The 15,938-nt window shown below is 39.7% G+C and overlaps 1 protein-coding gene across 1 annotated transcript in view; it reads left to right on the plus strand.

Moving 5' to 3' along the window:
* LOC126255192 (uncharacterized) overlaps positions 1 to 15,938 on the plus strand; it is a 298,436-nt gene that overhangs the window by 193,231 nt on the left and 89,267 nt on the right. The window lies entirely within an intron of this gene.

The raw sequence follows: 15,938 nt of genomic DNA on the forward strand, positions 1-15,938 counted from the left end.
CGTTATCCTTTTCCCATTTTTTTTTTACCAAATTAATTTCCTCAGCGTGAAAATGAAAATTAACGCAAATTAATAACAGGGAAAACAATATTGTTGTAAATTTCATGCACGTAACATTACAATTGAAATGAATGAGACTTAGTCCAAATTCATTTTCTGATGCTATTAAGTGGTTAAAATTAGATAAAATGTCCAAAATTTATAATAACTGCATCTGTATCAAATCCAAACTGCACTTGTATCAAATCCGAACTGCACTTGTATCAAATCCGAACTGCACTTGTATCAAATCCGAAGATTGCAAGTCCTGTCACTAGGACGCCAATTGTGGTGTTACCTTTTTATTATCTTCTTCTCATTATCTATTGAAACAACATCGCCTTGTAATGTAATTTTAATTTTTCACCAAAAGCACATTCAACACAGCGGGAAAATACACGTCTTTCGTATCAAGACAAGAGAGAGAGAGAGAGAGAGAGAGAGAGAGACACCCATTCGTTCTTAAAAAACAAAAAAGCTACGCAAAAGTAAAAAAAAAAAAGAACAAAATTATTTATAAAATCGGTCGCTGGCGCAGCGCTCTTCTGCGTGTGCGATCGTAAAATCTAACTTTGTATTGGCGGAGGCGCGGAAGTCAAAGTACCATTACACCATAATCTGTAGGTAGTGGTCATCCACTGCAGTAGTAGCCCTTGGGTGGCCTGAGTGAGGCATGTCATCAACAGTTCCTGTCTCTCTGTATCTCCTCCATGTCCGAACAACACGTAATTAGCTGCCGCTCACTATCCCCCTCTCCACATTAATCACAGTTGAGCTCGAAGCCAAGCTGGTCCGCTGGTGTTGCTATTAGCCCTCCATAGAGCTGCACTTGAGCAGCTGTAAAAGATGGACTGCAATATCTTCAAGGGTACAGGTCATATGTAACAACACCAATTAATACATAAATAAAAGTGACGTTTGTTGGCACTATCTTCACAATGGGTCTTGACACTAATTTACTCTCATGATAACAGTTACAGTCAGTTTAATATGATTTATTTCATTTTTTAGACATTTAATTCTGGCTTGTTTTCCTTTTTTGTTTCATCTAAATGCCAACATATTGTTCTAAAGCTGATTAAATGATTTGACAGGTCTTAGTTTTTATCTAGTATTCTAAAACGTCAACAGCAACCGAATTTTTCGTTTGCATTCCAGTTGGTAAATCATTAGTGTCGTATAATCAATTATTATTATTATTATCCCCCCCCTCCCCCCCATCATTTTGGGCTGCTATGGACCACGAAGATTTTTATCTCTTCCCTGATTGTGTTTTCCTCTTTTGGCAGTAGATTTTCAGTTTGGCTGACTGTGCTTCTTCTCTCTATTTTGACCATTTGCAGACAGGACGTGGAACTGGCATAGTAAGCGAAATAAGGTTTTTAGTAATTTTGACTTTTTCTCTGAAAACTTCTTGATCCTGAATGTCATCAAATGCAATTTCAGCTTCCTGTAAATCCTTTTTAACTTGGCCTGCCCATTTTGAATACAATTTTGTTTTTGAACTTCATGAATGTATGCAATGAGTAAGTCTTTGCAGGTTCATTCTTTCGAGATGACCAAAAAGCATCATTCTCCACTTCCTCATTCGGGTAACAATGGCTTCTGTATGTTGGTATAATTCACAGTTCTGTCTTCGGCGGAATTCTCCGTTTTCTTTGACATGTTTAAACATTCAGATGCATACAAAGCTGATGGTCTAATTACATTGTTTTAATGACAAAGTTTTAGGTTTGAAGATAGGCTTTCGCTTTTGTATAAGTCTTTGCATAGATGAAAAGCACCTTCTAGTTAGAACACCTACTTTCTACAGCTGCATTTTCTGAACCGTCAGGTGTAATTATTTCTCAGAGATATTTAAATTTCTTCGACTGCTTGATTTTCTCTTGTATTTCAACATGAGGAGGAGCGTTGATGTTTGTGATGAATTTAGTTTTGTTAAATGATATTTTTAGGTCAGTCTTAGCAGCAATTGATTGTAGGCTGGACACTTGAACCTTAGCTTCGTCAGTATTATTTGCAATGAGTGCCAGATCATCAGCAAAAGCCAAACAGTTTCCACTGAGGCCATTTCTTTTGTGTCCAATTTGAATCCCATAACATGGCGGTATGGTTGTTTTCCACTCACTGAGTATCTTTTCCAAGACACAGTTGAAAAGCAATGGAGAGAGCAGGTCACCTTGTCTCACCCCTGTACAGATTTCAAATGGTTCTGATAGTTCGCCTCTGAACTTGACCTTTGACACTGTGTTATTTAAAGTGGCGCTTATCAGCTTGATTGTTTCCCTATCTAGACCAAATTCGCAAGGGTGTTCTTTATTGTTTCTCGATCAATTGAGTCATACACTTTTTGAAAGTTGACATAGGTCACAACAAACGTTTTTGATCTTGATTTGGTGTATTATATAACAGATTATGGATCTGCTCTGCACAGAATCTTTATGTCCTGAAACCAGCTTGATATTTGCCCAATTGTTGATCTAAGACTGATTCAGCTCTGTTTAACAACAGTCTGGAAAAGATCTTGTACGTCGTTGGTAGCAAAGAGATTCCTTGGTAATTATTCAGATCAATCTTATCGCCTTTTTTATGAAGTGGGTGAATAATTGCTATGGTCCAATCTGGAGGTAGAGTTTCAGTTTCCCAAATCTTCACTATGATATCATGGAGATGTTTTATTGTATCATGATGTGCGTATTTCCACATTTCAGCCAATATACGATCCTCACCTCCAGATTTGTTATTTTTCAAGCCTTGTATAGTTTTCATGATTTCATCTGATGTGGGAGGGGGACTATCTGCAGGAGGAACAGTAGCATAGATATCAAGTTTTTCATTTGGATTTTCAGCATTCAGTAGGGATGAAAAGTAATTTCCAAAAGCTGCAGCACATGATTTGTCATTCAAATTCAGTTTTCCATCGAGTCCTCTTATATGTAACGTAGGAGATTTAAACTTTGATAGTTGTGATTTAAAGGCTTTATAAAATTCCCGAGTGTGATGTCTTCTAAAATTTGCTTCTATTTCATCGATTTGGTTTTTGTTGAAGAGTGTCTTAGTTGTTCTCAATATTTTTGGTGTACCTTCCCTAACCTTCAAGAAGTTTTCATGATTTCTGGAGGTTTTCTTGCTATTCCATTTTATTTAAGCCTGCCTTCGCTTTTCAATTGCTTCATTAAAATCTTCGTTCCACCATGGGTGTTTATATTTTTTATTGGTCAGTATAGTTTTAGTGGCTGATTGTACCATGACTTCTTTAATTCTGTTCCAATCCGTTTTATTTTGTTTGCTGTGTAGAGTTTCTGTAAAATTTGTCGTTGACGTCTTTCAGTTTACTTATATCAAATTTTGGAGGTCTGTTTTTTCTTGAAATATTGGAAAGGTTCTTTCTGTTATCTAGGATGATATTCATTTTTACCAGAGACAAGTAATGATCAGAATTAATGTTGAAATTCCTCAAAACTTTAACATTGAAAATTTCCCTAGTTGATTTTTTAGAAATAGCTACATGGTCTAGCTGGAATTCTCCAAACATTGTGTTAGGGTGTTTCCAAGTTTTGGCTTTTCGAGGTAGACGCTTGAAGGATGTGGATTTTAAAAGATGATCACAGTTCTTACACATATCATTCTTACAAATATCAATTAGTCACTCACCATTTTTATTTGTTCTTTTATGTGCAGGGTAGTCACCAACATTTTGTTTATACTTCTTTTCTCTACCAATTTGTGCATTAAAATTGCCCATCAAAATTATGGAATGGTGTTTTGGAACTTTGTCAGTTGTTTCTTCTAGTTTTTCCAAAATTTTGTCAACTGATTCTGATTCTTTTTTGTTTGATTTATTTGTGGGAGCATGGAAATTTACTATCGTATAAGCTTTATTCATAGATTTGAAAGATAGTTTTGACATTCTTCCACAACTTTAAGAGAAATCCAAGACTGAATCGATCATTCTCTTGTTGACAATAAAGCAAGTGCCTAGATGTGGTATATTTTTTGTGACTCTTTTGCCAGGTTTTCCTTTGAATATTCTAAAGCCGTCTGATTCAAAACAACATTCATCTGTGAATCTGGTCTCCTGTACAGCTGATATCATTACATTTTTTTTTTCTCTTTGTATGTCTAGCGTTTGTTTCAATTTTCCAACTTAAAGAAGAGAGTTTATATTTATGGTTGCCAAGAAAGTAATGTTTCTTATGACATAATGTTGCAGACTCCCCAGAATCCACAGGTCTACTTGTCCCATGAACGGGAGTGGATTGATTACCACCTGGGGTATGTAATCCAAGCGGTTGTGTTTCCATCATGAAAAGAGAATAAAAATAAGGAAATTTTGGGTTATCCCGAAGGATAACGGGATTTTGACTAATGAGGTAGTGAGCCCCACAATGTGTGAAATTCAGCTGCTCATTCTGGGTCAGACGCTGTTTGCAGCAGCTCATTCTGAGACAGATGCTACAGTTCACTAGTTTTGGTCCACCCTGGCTATTTCATTTCACCAGTATCACCCATATCTGAGAGACATTCCCCTATCCGCCACCCAGGGAGGCACCCGATGGGGGACTAGTTAGTAATGGTGATTCCTCCGCCCTTTCTGCCATTGAGGTGTCACTAATCACCCTCTACTGTCTTCCAGGCCGTTGACCATCCCAGATGAGAAGTATAGGTTGGGAAATGAAAGACTGCTAGCCCTCAAAACCTAATAGCATCAGAGTTGGAAAGAAACAAGAGGTGACCGAGGATGGCCAGATAGGAAAGACAGAAGTGAGGAGCCTGGCATAAGTAAATGTAAGCAATGCCTGGACTCAGCTCTGGGCCCCGTGGTCACCAGCCACGTACTCACTAGGTTTGAGTCCCTGGGGACCGTATAATCAAAGAAAATATAGAGTTGTGTTCAGAATCAAGTAACGTTTTTGAAGGACGACATTTTTGGCCTTTCAGTGTTAGCTCTATTTAAAAAGTTAAAAAGCACCATAATTGTTTGTATACTATATTGATACATGTATGAATATTTTATTGCAAACTGAAACTTTTATTTGCAAGTCTGTTCAAATACAACTGTATAATGATGTAATTTAATGCTGTTTCCTCCTGTGTTTCACAAAGTTATCAGATTTTAAGGGGATCAATTGATTGTTGTGGTGGCTAGTTCAAAGTTTCTCGCATGCCTCTTGCACTAGTACTGCATGATTCAGATATCGTGTTTATTCTAGCGAGGTCGGTATTGCATCTAGCATTTCAGCGTACCAGAAAATCTTGAACCTGTTCAAGTGCGAGTATTGTTTGCTGTACTTACCCTTCCGAATTCTTCAAAATAAATCTGCATGTGACCTCAGTAGCTCGAGCTTCATCTGGAAATGTAAGACGACCCCCGAATCAGTCTCTTAAATAGTGTAAAAATGTTGACCTCTGCAGCAGTAGTTAAATATGTGAATATAAGACAACCTGTAGTTTTTTTTAATGACAAATTTGGGAAAAATGTCATTTTATAATCAGGTAAATACTGTAAACTTCAGCCCCTGCTTGAAGCCTTAGACCGTTCCCATGACCTCTCCCATGAATCCGTATCCCTCCCCACCCCTATGGCACCCCGCACATCCACCTTCAATGTGCTCCACAAATTCAACAATCTTTGGCACCCCATTTTAGCTGGCTGTTGTGTCCCCACTGGTAGAATCTTGGCCCTTATTGACCAACTCATGACTAACTCACCCAGGCAATTGCCCTTAATGTACCCTGCCACATCGAAGATACCAACTATTTCATTCACTGACTCTCCACTGTGCCCATCCCTATACCTCTTGCATTCCCACTCATTATTGTTGACTCAACTTCCCTATACACAAGCAGCCATCATGCCTGTGGTCTTACCGCTGTTGAGTGCTACCTTTCCCAACATCCTTCACAGTCTAAACCCACTACCTTATTCATCATACATCTTACTAACTTTATCCTAACTACAACTATTTCTCCTTTGAACAGATGGTATACAAACAAATCTGCCGTACAAGGAGACCTTCCTAGCTTCCCTAAACACTAAAACACCTAAAGTGGTTCAGGTTCATTGATGAATACCTTCATGATTTGGACTCAGGGCCAAAACACACCATCCTCATTCCTTCACAGCCTCAACACTTTCTCTCTCATCCACTTCCCCTTGTCCTCCTGATGCACCCCTAATCCTCCCACCACCCAAGTACCAGTTATAAAGGAGTGCCCCTGTGTCACCCGGTACCACCCCAGACCCAACTAAACCACATCCTTCATCAGGGCTTTTGATTATCTACCATCATGCCCTGAAATGAGGGACATTCTACACAAAATCCTTCCCACCCCTCCTGAAGTGTTTTTCCATTGACCACCCAATCTCCACAACTACCTAGTCCATCCCTATGCTACTCTGAATCCCAACCCCTTGCCACAGGGATCATATTCCTGTGGAAGACCCAGGTGCAAGACCTGTCCAATCCACTCTCCCAGCTTTCCTGTTACTGGCTTACCCTACCCCATCAAGGCTGGGCCACCTGTGAAAACAACCATGTAACATACCAGCTCTACTGCACTCATTGCACATGTTTTTATATTTGTATGGCTACCAACCAGCTGTCCACTGATAAACTGCAAGAGCAAAGTAGACCACCCTGTGGCACAACATGCATCTGAACATAACATGCTTGATTTCAGTGGATGTTTCACTGCCCGAGCCATCTGAATTCTCCTCTCCACCACCAGCTATTCTGAACTGCACAGATGGGAGTTGTTCTCAGCTCCCAGAATTATGCCAGTCTCAACCTACAGTAACCTAATGTCCCTCCACCCAACAGTTTCCACCCTCCTCTGCCTTATCAACCCCTACTTATTTTCGACCCCTTGCCCTCTTTGTGCACTGCCCTCTGCCAACACACCTGTCCATGTTTCCCTTTCCCCACTTCTATCCTTTCTCATTCCCTGTTTCTCCCCTCCCCCTATCCACCTCCCTGCCCCACAGCTTCATGATGCTGCACCTCCCTGCCCCACAGCTTCACGATGCTGCACCAGACAGCACTCTCCTCTTCCCCCACCTGTACCCTGCTGTCCCTTTCCCTTTCCTGCTGTTTCCAGAATGCTGCTTCTGTGCTACGTGATAATTGCATTCCATTCTGAGCTGGGTGTGCTAGCTTGTGTTGTGTGAGGTGTGCTAGCTTGTGTGAATGAATTTGTGTTTCCTTTTCTGAAGAAGACTTTGGCCAAAAGCTAATGTGTAAGTGTCTTTTCATAGTGCCTGTCCGTGATTCAGCATGTAACTTAACAGTGAGTAGCAATCTGTCTCTTCCTTACATTGTTGATATTCCAAACTGGAGTGTACATTGTTTGAATATGGTTTTATAAATTGAGAAAGCTTACTCAATTTTGCAAAAGTCAGCAATGCATATTTATGCAGAGGGATTGTGCAAGAAATAATATTGTCAGGGTGTTCTATAATTTTACCATTAAAATAAGCAAGACAAAATAACAAGATTTGAGTATCTGGGATTCTTATTCAGCACAGGTTGCAGTTTACGGGAAACTATGCTACCCACTTCACCTGGTACAACACTGACCTTCCAAATTGCATCTTCCATTATTCCCACAGTCTCTTGTAGAGGCATACAAGAAGTCTCCAGTTTCAAACTGAACCGAGCACTTAACTGTTGACTGCTGACAAGGATCTACTCACAGACACAGAAGGGTCAGAAGAAAAGTTCTCCATCACTGACTACACAGCTCCAAAGTGCTTATTTTAGAAAATCACAACTTCAGTCCACGTTGCCCACCTTGTTATCAGTGGTTGCAGAAGCAGAGCTACATCAGGTAGCTGCTGCTTGTACAGGTTGTATACGAGCCGGGAGATCCGGGAAAAACCCGGGAATTTTTTCATCCGGGAGAAAACCGGGAAAAACCCGGGAATTTTTTAGAATTCCGGGAATTTTTCTATGTTTTAGTTTTCAGTTAAATTTTTGTGATTTTGACTGGTAGCAAAGGAAATGCGCCATACAAAAAAACACAGTGCACGTACAAGCGTATGGCAACAGCAAAATGTGTCAAAGGCATTAGGAAGACTATGCAATGCTTCGTAACAACAAATTGCCTCCGATGAGCGTGAAGTCACATTTGTTTACATTAGATTCATTTAAGCAGTTACGAGCGCGTTCATGCACACGCGCAGTTGAGTCGCGTATGACCTCCCACTGCTGGCTACAGAAATGTGGCTGCTGGCTGTGTAAGCAGCAGTAGCAGCAACCAGCCACATGGGGAACCAGGAAAAATTTTACTGGCGCGCCCAAGCTGCTAGATTCACACGTGCGCTGCAGGCCCGGATCTTGGAGGGGCAAACCGGGGTAACTGAACCAGCCGGAAATTTCGGTGGGAGGTGTCAAAGTCATATTCTTGAGGGGAAAAAACCTTGTTTCACAAAGCACCTAGCATCCAGTGCACATCGGTCTATCGATTATTCAACTAATTTTGAAACGCACCCCTGCTGGTTTTTGGACATTTTTGAACACCTTCTAAGTTGATTTGTGAATGAATTACAAGTTGATTTTTGAATGCGTACGTAATGTACGTGATGTCTCTGCCAGGGGAATCCTCGTCGCATCTAGAGATGAACTTTCCTGCAGACAAAACGGGACGGGGCTATATGAGCTGAGCGGAATAAAGCCGAACCGGTGAATGAATGCCAACTGCTGCTTGTTGATGTGGTTGATTCGGTTTGCAAATGTTTAGCGTTGTTATAATTACTAGTGAAATCCATACATTCAGACTACCAGAGTGGAAATAAACAACTAACAGGAATAACAGGCAAGGAAGATTATGTATTATCTTCTTGGTGTATCCAAGAAAGTGAAATTCTGACAGAAAATTTTTGGCCAGATCGCTACATTAGACAGGACCAGTTGTAGTCTCCAGCTAGCAGCTGCTTAAGTTCCATTCTGGGAGTTGCGCGGATAACAAATTGTACGACCACGCCTAACCGGAGAATAATCGCTGGATAATTAAACCCGTGATTGTGGCAGGGTTAGTAAAGTTAACCGGACAATGAATTTTGACAGTGATAGGAATAGTTACAGAATTACTGATAAGATTGTTTATTAGAAACAAGGGAGGAGAAGAAAAGGAGACATCACACAAATTATGGAAGAATATGATGATTCCAAATTTATACAAAAATTTCGTTCTACTACTTTTCGGTCTAGTGTGCATAAGATTCACAAGCTGCGACATCGTCGCGAAAAAACACAGTGACCCATATATGTAATAAGTTTCCTTTAATTTCTGTCTATGGTCACAAATTATCATTATTGCCAAAACAGTCTAACTTATTTGGCATGTGTTACACTTGCTGCAATATTAGAAAGGCCTATTTTGTTTTATCCAGCACACAGTGACAAAATAGAAGTAATCAGATCGAGAAACCACACCAGTATTGGGTACTATTTGTATTAACAGCTTTTTCAGTAGTAGACGACGACATTTCGATTTTTAGTGTAGCAAAATGTTTGACGAACTTTGATAAGGTAATAGTTCTTTCACAGAAAGGAAAGCTGTAGCAAGTTTAGAGAGAAAAATCGCTAGGACCTAAAGATTGAAGAAATGTGTACTGTCTTGCCTGTCTCTTGTCTTTACTGGTTTGAGGTACCTATATTTAATTTTATGTCACACAGAAAAGCAAGTTATTAGCTAATAGACAATAGAGTGTCCAGATTTTCTGAAGCGTTCTTGTTCTTCCGGTTGCAAATAATCCCATCCAGTAATAATTGCGATTCTTTTATTTTTAAAGAAAAAGAAAAAGAGGGGCAGGATGTCATACCGGCCGACTGGGAGCAGGAGAGGCACTACAGGACATTTTAATTTCTACTGTCCTGAAATAGTTTTGTGGCATCCATTACAAAATATTCACGTTTGAGTTCCACAGAGCGAAATACAGTGACGTGCGGTGTAAGAATGTTGTTTGAAGAGGTGCACTTCGGCACACTTAAGACCAAATAACGTGTCTTACATTTCCTCGATAATTATTATTTTCTGTATCCGACTATTCAGAAAGATGTGCGCTACAAAATGAACTTTTTTTTTTTTGAAAAGTCCTTTCGTTTTTAATTTTTGACGTTCTGATGCACAGAGCAGTCTGACTTATAGTCGAAGGGGGGGGGGGGGGGGTAGTCTCCATGTGACCCGTGTTTACATTTAGTGTTTTTCTGTTTCCTCTTTGTTTATTGCTCTCACATCCAATGAAAACAAGGCGGATTTCTGTGGTTGGGCGCTATCAAGTGAATTAAAATACATTCACATAATTACGGAAGGCTAAAATATGTTACTAGTTTCAGATTTGATTTTATTTACACCTTTCTGACAGTCAAGCTTTAATCGCCTTGCAGAACAATAAAGTTAATTTTGTCGGTTTGCTAAAGAAATTTGGCTTTTATTAGGGTTTCCTGCTGAGGCAGTAAATTTACTTGAAACGAAGTGTTTAATTCCACACTATTGGCTAGTTTCAGCTGTTCGCTGCATTTAAAGTGCACTTTTCATCTTCTAGCACGTATGGCATTATCCCATAATAAAGAACCAAACATGAGAGAATACAGTACTGGCACTCCAAGAAAATTTACGCCCCGAAAACCACACCGAAAAGCTTAATATCAGATCGAGGCCTACATCGTTGGAAATCTGGAGATAAGAATGTGCGCTTTAAGGCGAACTATGCATTTTAGTATGGTTCACGAAATTCTGACGCTCTTGGAGTCTCCTCTGATGTCTTGTTTCTTTTATGACATAATGTAAGAAAGATGTTTTTAATGTTTTATACGCACGAACATAGGGCTTCCTACGTCACCGTAGCTGCGCAAGCGCGGTGACGCCTCTTATCTGGCGCTCTCTGGCAACTACTGAAATGAATCTATTCCTAACAGGTCGCGGGAAATATTGCGAATTGTGGTTCGAAAAACGTTATTTTCAAAGTTAAGTTCCTTTTACGCTAGATGAACTATGTGCGAGAATGTACGATGAATTTCTTAAATCACTGAGCGTTTGCTCTTTTTTAAAAATCAACTCTTTGATGACGAGCCATTTAGAAGAATTTCGAGCCCAAAATATAAGAGATTTATGTCGGTATTAAAAATTTTACTGGTGTATTTGTGTGATGTATCTTAAAGTGTAACATGCGCTAAACAGATCAACATTGTATGTGAAAACTTAGTTTCTCTTGTAGCTTTTAATCTTAGAGGCAAATATTATGTCCAAAGCTTTTCTTTTCTTGTAGCAACACTACGTATATTAACTTGAACAATTATCTTTTTCTGTTGATGGAATTCGAATATATACTTTCGTAATACAAAAATATGCAGCGTACGTGTTGCTGCGTGTCAAAGATCTTTCCACGACCTGTTTTTTCCCCCGAGTTTATTTTCCTAAAGTGCCGAGAAATTCTACGCGCCAGCCAGAGTGGCCGAGCGGTTCTAGGCGCTTCAGTCTGGAACCGGGCGACCACTACGGTCGCAGGTTCGAATCCTGCCTCGGGCATGGATGTGTGTGTGTTGTCCTTAGGTTATTGATTGGCGACTCCATGTTGTCTTGTGCACAACGACCAGATAACAGGTATACTTGAAAAAAGAGACAGCATTGGTCGTATATTTTTTACTATTGCAAAATCTATTTTCTGTCACTGAGTGACCATCTTCAGTGCTATATTGTATAACTTAAATTGGGATGCACTGTTGTCACTATGCTTACGGCGATCACATAGACTCCGGGAAAAATCCGGGAATTTTTTTCCTTGTCCACGTATACACCCTGTTGTAGCATAGTACACTCATGCTCATAAATTAAGGATAATTGCAGAATGTGGTGCCACACAATGTGGCACTACACAAAACTGGCACTTAATAGCATAGGCTCATAGTGAGTATATGTGATCGCCGTAAGCATAGTGACAACAGTGCATCCCAATTTAAATTATACAATATAGCACTGAAGATGGTCACTCAGTGACAGAAAATCGATTTTGCAATAGTAAAAAATATACGACCAATGCTGTCTCTTTTTTCAAGTCCTTAGGTTAGTTAGGTTTAAGTAGCTCTAAGTTCTAGGGGACTGATGACCTCAGGTTTAAGTAGTTCTAAGTTCTAGGGGACTGATGACCTCAGATGTTAAGTCCCATAGTGCTCAGAACCATCAAATTCTACGCTGCTGTATAAAACCATATCCATTCAAAGGGTTGGTAAGTATAACAGTTCAGACGGAAAGTATACTGTTGCTTAACACGGAAAAAGTGTATTTTCACCCAGGAGAAAATGTATTTTTAATCGGGAGATCCGGGAAAAATCCGGGAATTTTTTTCCTTGTCCACGTATACACCCTGTTGTAGCATAGTACACTCATGCTCATAAATTAAGGATAATTGCAGAATGTGGTGCCACACAATGTGGCACTACACAAAACTGGCACTAATAGCATAGGCTCATAGTGAACACACACGACACAGATCTGTAAGTCCACGGTATTGGTGACAAGCTGAGAAAACCGTTCTGAAATACATGTGCTACGAAATGCCACTGTTTCCTACACATGTACCCCAACATCAATGTGGGATATGATCACCATGCACTCGTACACAGGCTGCACAACAGGTTGGCATACTTGGGGTCAGGTGGTCAAGCAGCTGCTGGGGTATAGCCTCCGATTCTTGCACCAGTGCCTGTCAGAGCTCCTGAAGTATCCTATGGGTTTGATGACGTGCAGCGATATTTCGACCGAGAGCGTCCCAGACATGCTCAATGGGGTTCGGGTATAGAGAACAGGTAAGTCACTCCATTTGCCTGGTATCTTCTGTTTCAAGGTACTCTTCTATCATGGCAGCATGGTGGGGCCGTGCGTTATCATCCATCAGGAGGAAGGTGGGACCCACTGCACCCCTGAAAAGGTGGACATACTGGTGCAAAATGACGTCCCAATACACTTGACCTGTTACAGTTCCTCTGTCAAAGACATGCAGGGGTGTACGTGCGCCAATCATAATCCCACCCCACACCATCAGAGTACGACATCCATACAGGTCCCTTTCAAGGACATTAAGGGATTGGTATCTGGTTCACGCTAGATGAAAACCTGGCGAGAATCACTGTTCAGACTATACCTGGACTCGTCCGTGAACATAACCTGGGACCACTGTTCCAGTGACCATGTACTGTGTTCTTGACACGAGGCTTTACAGGCTCTCCTGTGACCAGGGGTCAGTTGAATGTACCTTGCAGGTCTCCGGGCGAATAAACCATGTCTGTTCAGTCGTCTGTAAACAGTGTGTGGAGACAACTGTTACAGTGGCTGTGGTAAGGTCCCAAGCAAGGCTACCTGCAGTACTCCGTGGCCGTCTGCAGGCACTGATGGTGAGATATTAGTCTTTTTGTGGTGTTGTACACTGTGGACGTCCCATACTGTAGTGCCGGGACACGTTTCCTGTCTGCTGGAATCGTTGCCATAATCTTGAGATCACACTTTATGGCACACGGAGGGCCCGTGCTATGACCTGCTGTGTTTGACCAGCCTCCAGTCGCCCTAGTATTCTACCCCTCATAACGTCATCAATATGTGTTCTTTGAGCCATTTTCAACACACAGTCACCATTAGCACGTCTGAAAAGTCTGCACACTTACTCGCTGCACCGTGCAACGACTGCAGGTCAAATGCACTGCATGGTCATACCCAAAGGTGATTTAAACCCGCAAACCGCCCACCAGAGCATTGTTTCACCATGTATCAGCATTATCCTTAATTTATGAGCATGAGTGTACATGATAAAATCATTTCAAGAAAACCATTTTCTTAGCTGATACCAGTTTATTTACTACTGGGAATAGATGTTTAACTGTTCTGCCACTCTTTGCAATCATGAGCCATACATGTAAGATGCACTAAGTCTGGATAAACTACATTAAATGATTCCCTGCTTTCAGCAAGTATGGAGTTGCATCTGTGTACATCAGTGGGAACCTCTCTTATGTTACACTATCTGGCCATAGTTCCACAAGTCCATCATTAATGAATCTAGCAATTCTTGAACTATTTGTTGCCTCTAAACGTTTACAGTAACTTAAACAGAGTTTAGATGCAGCCTCAGAGTCCAACTTGCCACTATTAGATTAAGTGATAAATGGTCTACAACATCCAATCTCACATAGCAGAAATCCATATGGATGATGTGCTAATGTCGGCCCTGATTTTTTCAAATGTGTCAACATAGCCAGAATCGAGAACTTCCTAGAGTGGACTCCTCAGGAATGTTGCAGTTGCAGTATTTCTGGAAATATTTGAAGTTTGTTCCAGGGTATGTTTCCTGCAACCAATGCAAGATTAAGTTCTTTTTAAAACTCACTATTAAATGTATAAGCTGTCCCTGCAACTGTGTAAGTAGAATTTTTTCTTTGAAGAAATCCATTGCTTATTCCTAACATGTAGACTGCCTTGGAAATGTTGTCTAATTTGAGATTTCATTGTGCATCCTATATGTTTCTCTCAAGGTTTGGCAGAGGAATGTTTTACCATCAGTGGTTAAAGTGCTGTCAGTAGAAATCCATGTTTTTAGCTTTGATTACAGTGAAGACTCAACCGGTGCTATGGTCTAATTACGTGCAATTGATTGTTTCACAAAGTGAAGTGTTTGGGAACAAGTAAGAAAGGAAAGTAATTGTTGTCTGCATCAAACTTGTGTAATTTAGCTTTGAGTGTAACAGGATTGTTGACAGCATGAGAAACGCAAAAATAAAAACGAGAAACACAAATATTAAACATAAATTTTTTTTCTCTCCTTGCTATCTAGTGAAGCTGTGTGTGAATTTTGAAAATGTATAATTATTCTACAGTAATACTAAAGGACATAAAATTATGTAGTATAGTGTCAAAGATGTATTATACCTCATAAACTGTAAAAATATGTAATTTAAAACTTTGAAATAAGAGCCATTTCAGTGTTACTTGTTGACATTTTAGTTTTTCTTCTAACTACCTACAAAGGAACAAAACATGTAATTAGATAAAATCTGGGTTTAGCTAATCACCAGTTGTTAGCTGCTATTCTACATGTCCTCTAAACTGTAACTCATTCCAATCTTTCTTTTCATGTTCTGTGTAACCAGATCCAGAATCACAGTATGTTTTCGCTGCAGAAAGACGTGGGTCACTACCAGCCGTACACCAATTAATCTGTTAGCAACACTTGTTTATTTGTCACAACTTCACAGGCACCGGAACACACCAGCTAGTACTCCAACCGCACTTCTCCTTCCAAGCCTTTTCGACAAGGTGTATTTATACATCTTTTAACAATTATGTTCTTTGACATTGTTACGTTATTTCATATTTGGTGTTATAATTGCAATAAGTTAACCCAGCAAAAACTGACATTATGGAGTTTTAGTAGAAATTAAAACAAGTAGTACAATGATAATGCGTATTTCCGAAATTAATGATCTTTTACAAGTGCAATGTTGAAACATACATACAGTTAACAACTAAGTTCTTATTATTCAGTCCAGAACATTCTCGAATATCTTTTCATAATTTAATTAATTATGCGATTTTATGAAACAATTTTGAGCTGGTAATATTTCTACAACATCAAAATTACAATTCAAAGTTCAAAATGACTTTTTATAACAATTGAAGGCTAAAATGCGGAATAATTATTTACAACCCAAAATCTTTAAATCATGTTACAAAAGATTAATGGATCGTTCTTCTAACATTTTTTATGATACAAAGTGCTCTTCTGAATCAGATTACGTCTTCATTTTAAACGGATCTTCTCGTTTTCTTAATATGTGGACGTTGCACTGAATTTCTGTAACAATGTTCCAGAAACATTAATTACAGATTTTTAGTTGGTGATTTCCATA

The sequence above is a fragment of the Schistocerca nitens genome, chromosome 1 (assembly GCF_023898315.1).
Source record: "Schistocerca nitens isolate TAMUIC-IGC-003100 chromosome 1, iqSchNite1.1, whole genome shotgun sequence".
NCBI lineage: Eukaryota > Metazoa > Arthropoda > Insecta > Orthoptera > Acrididae > Schistocerca > Schistocerca nitens.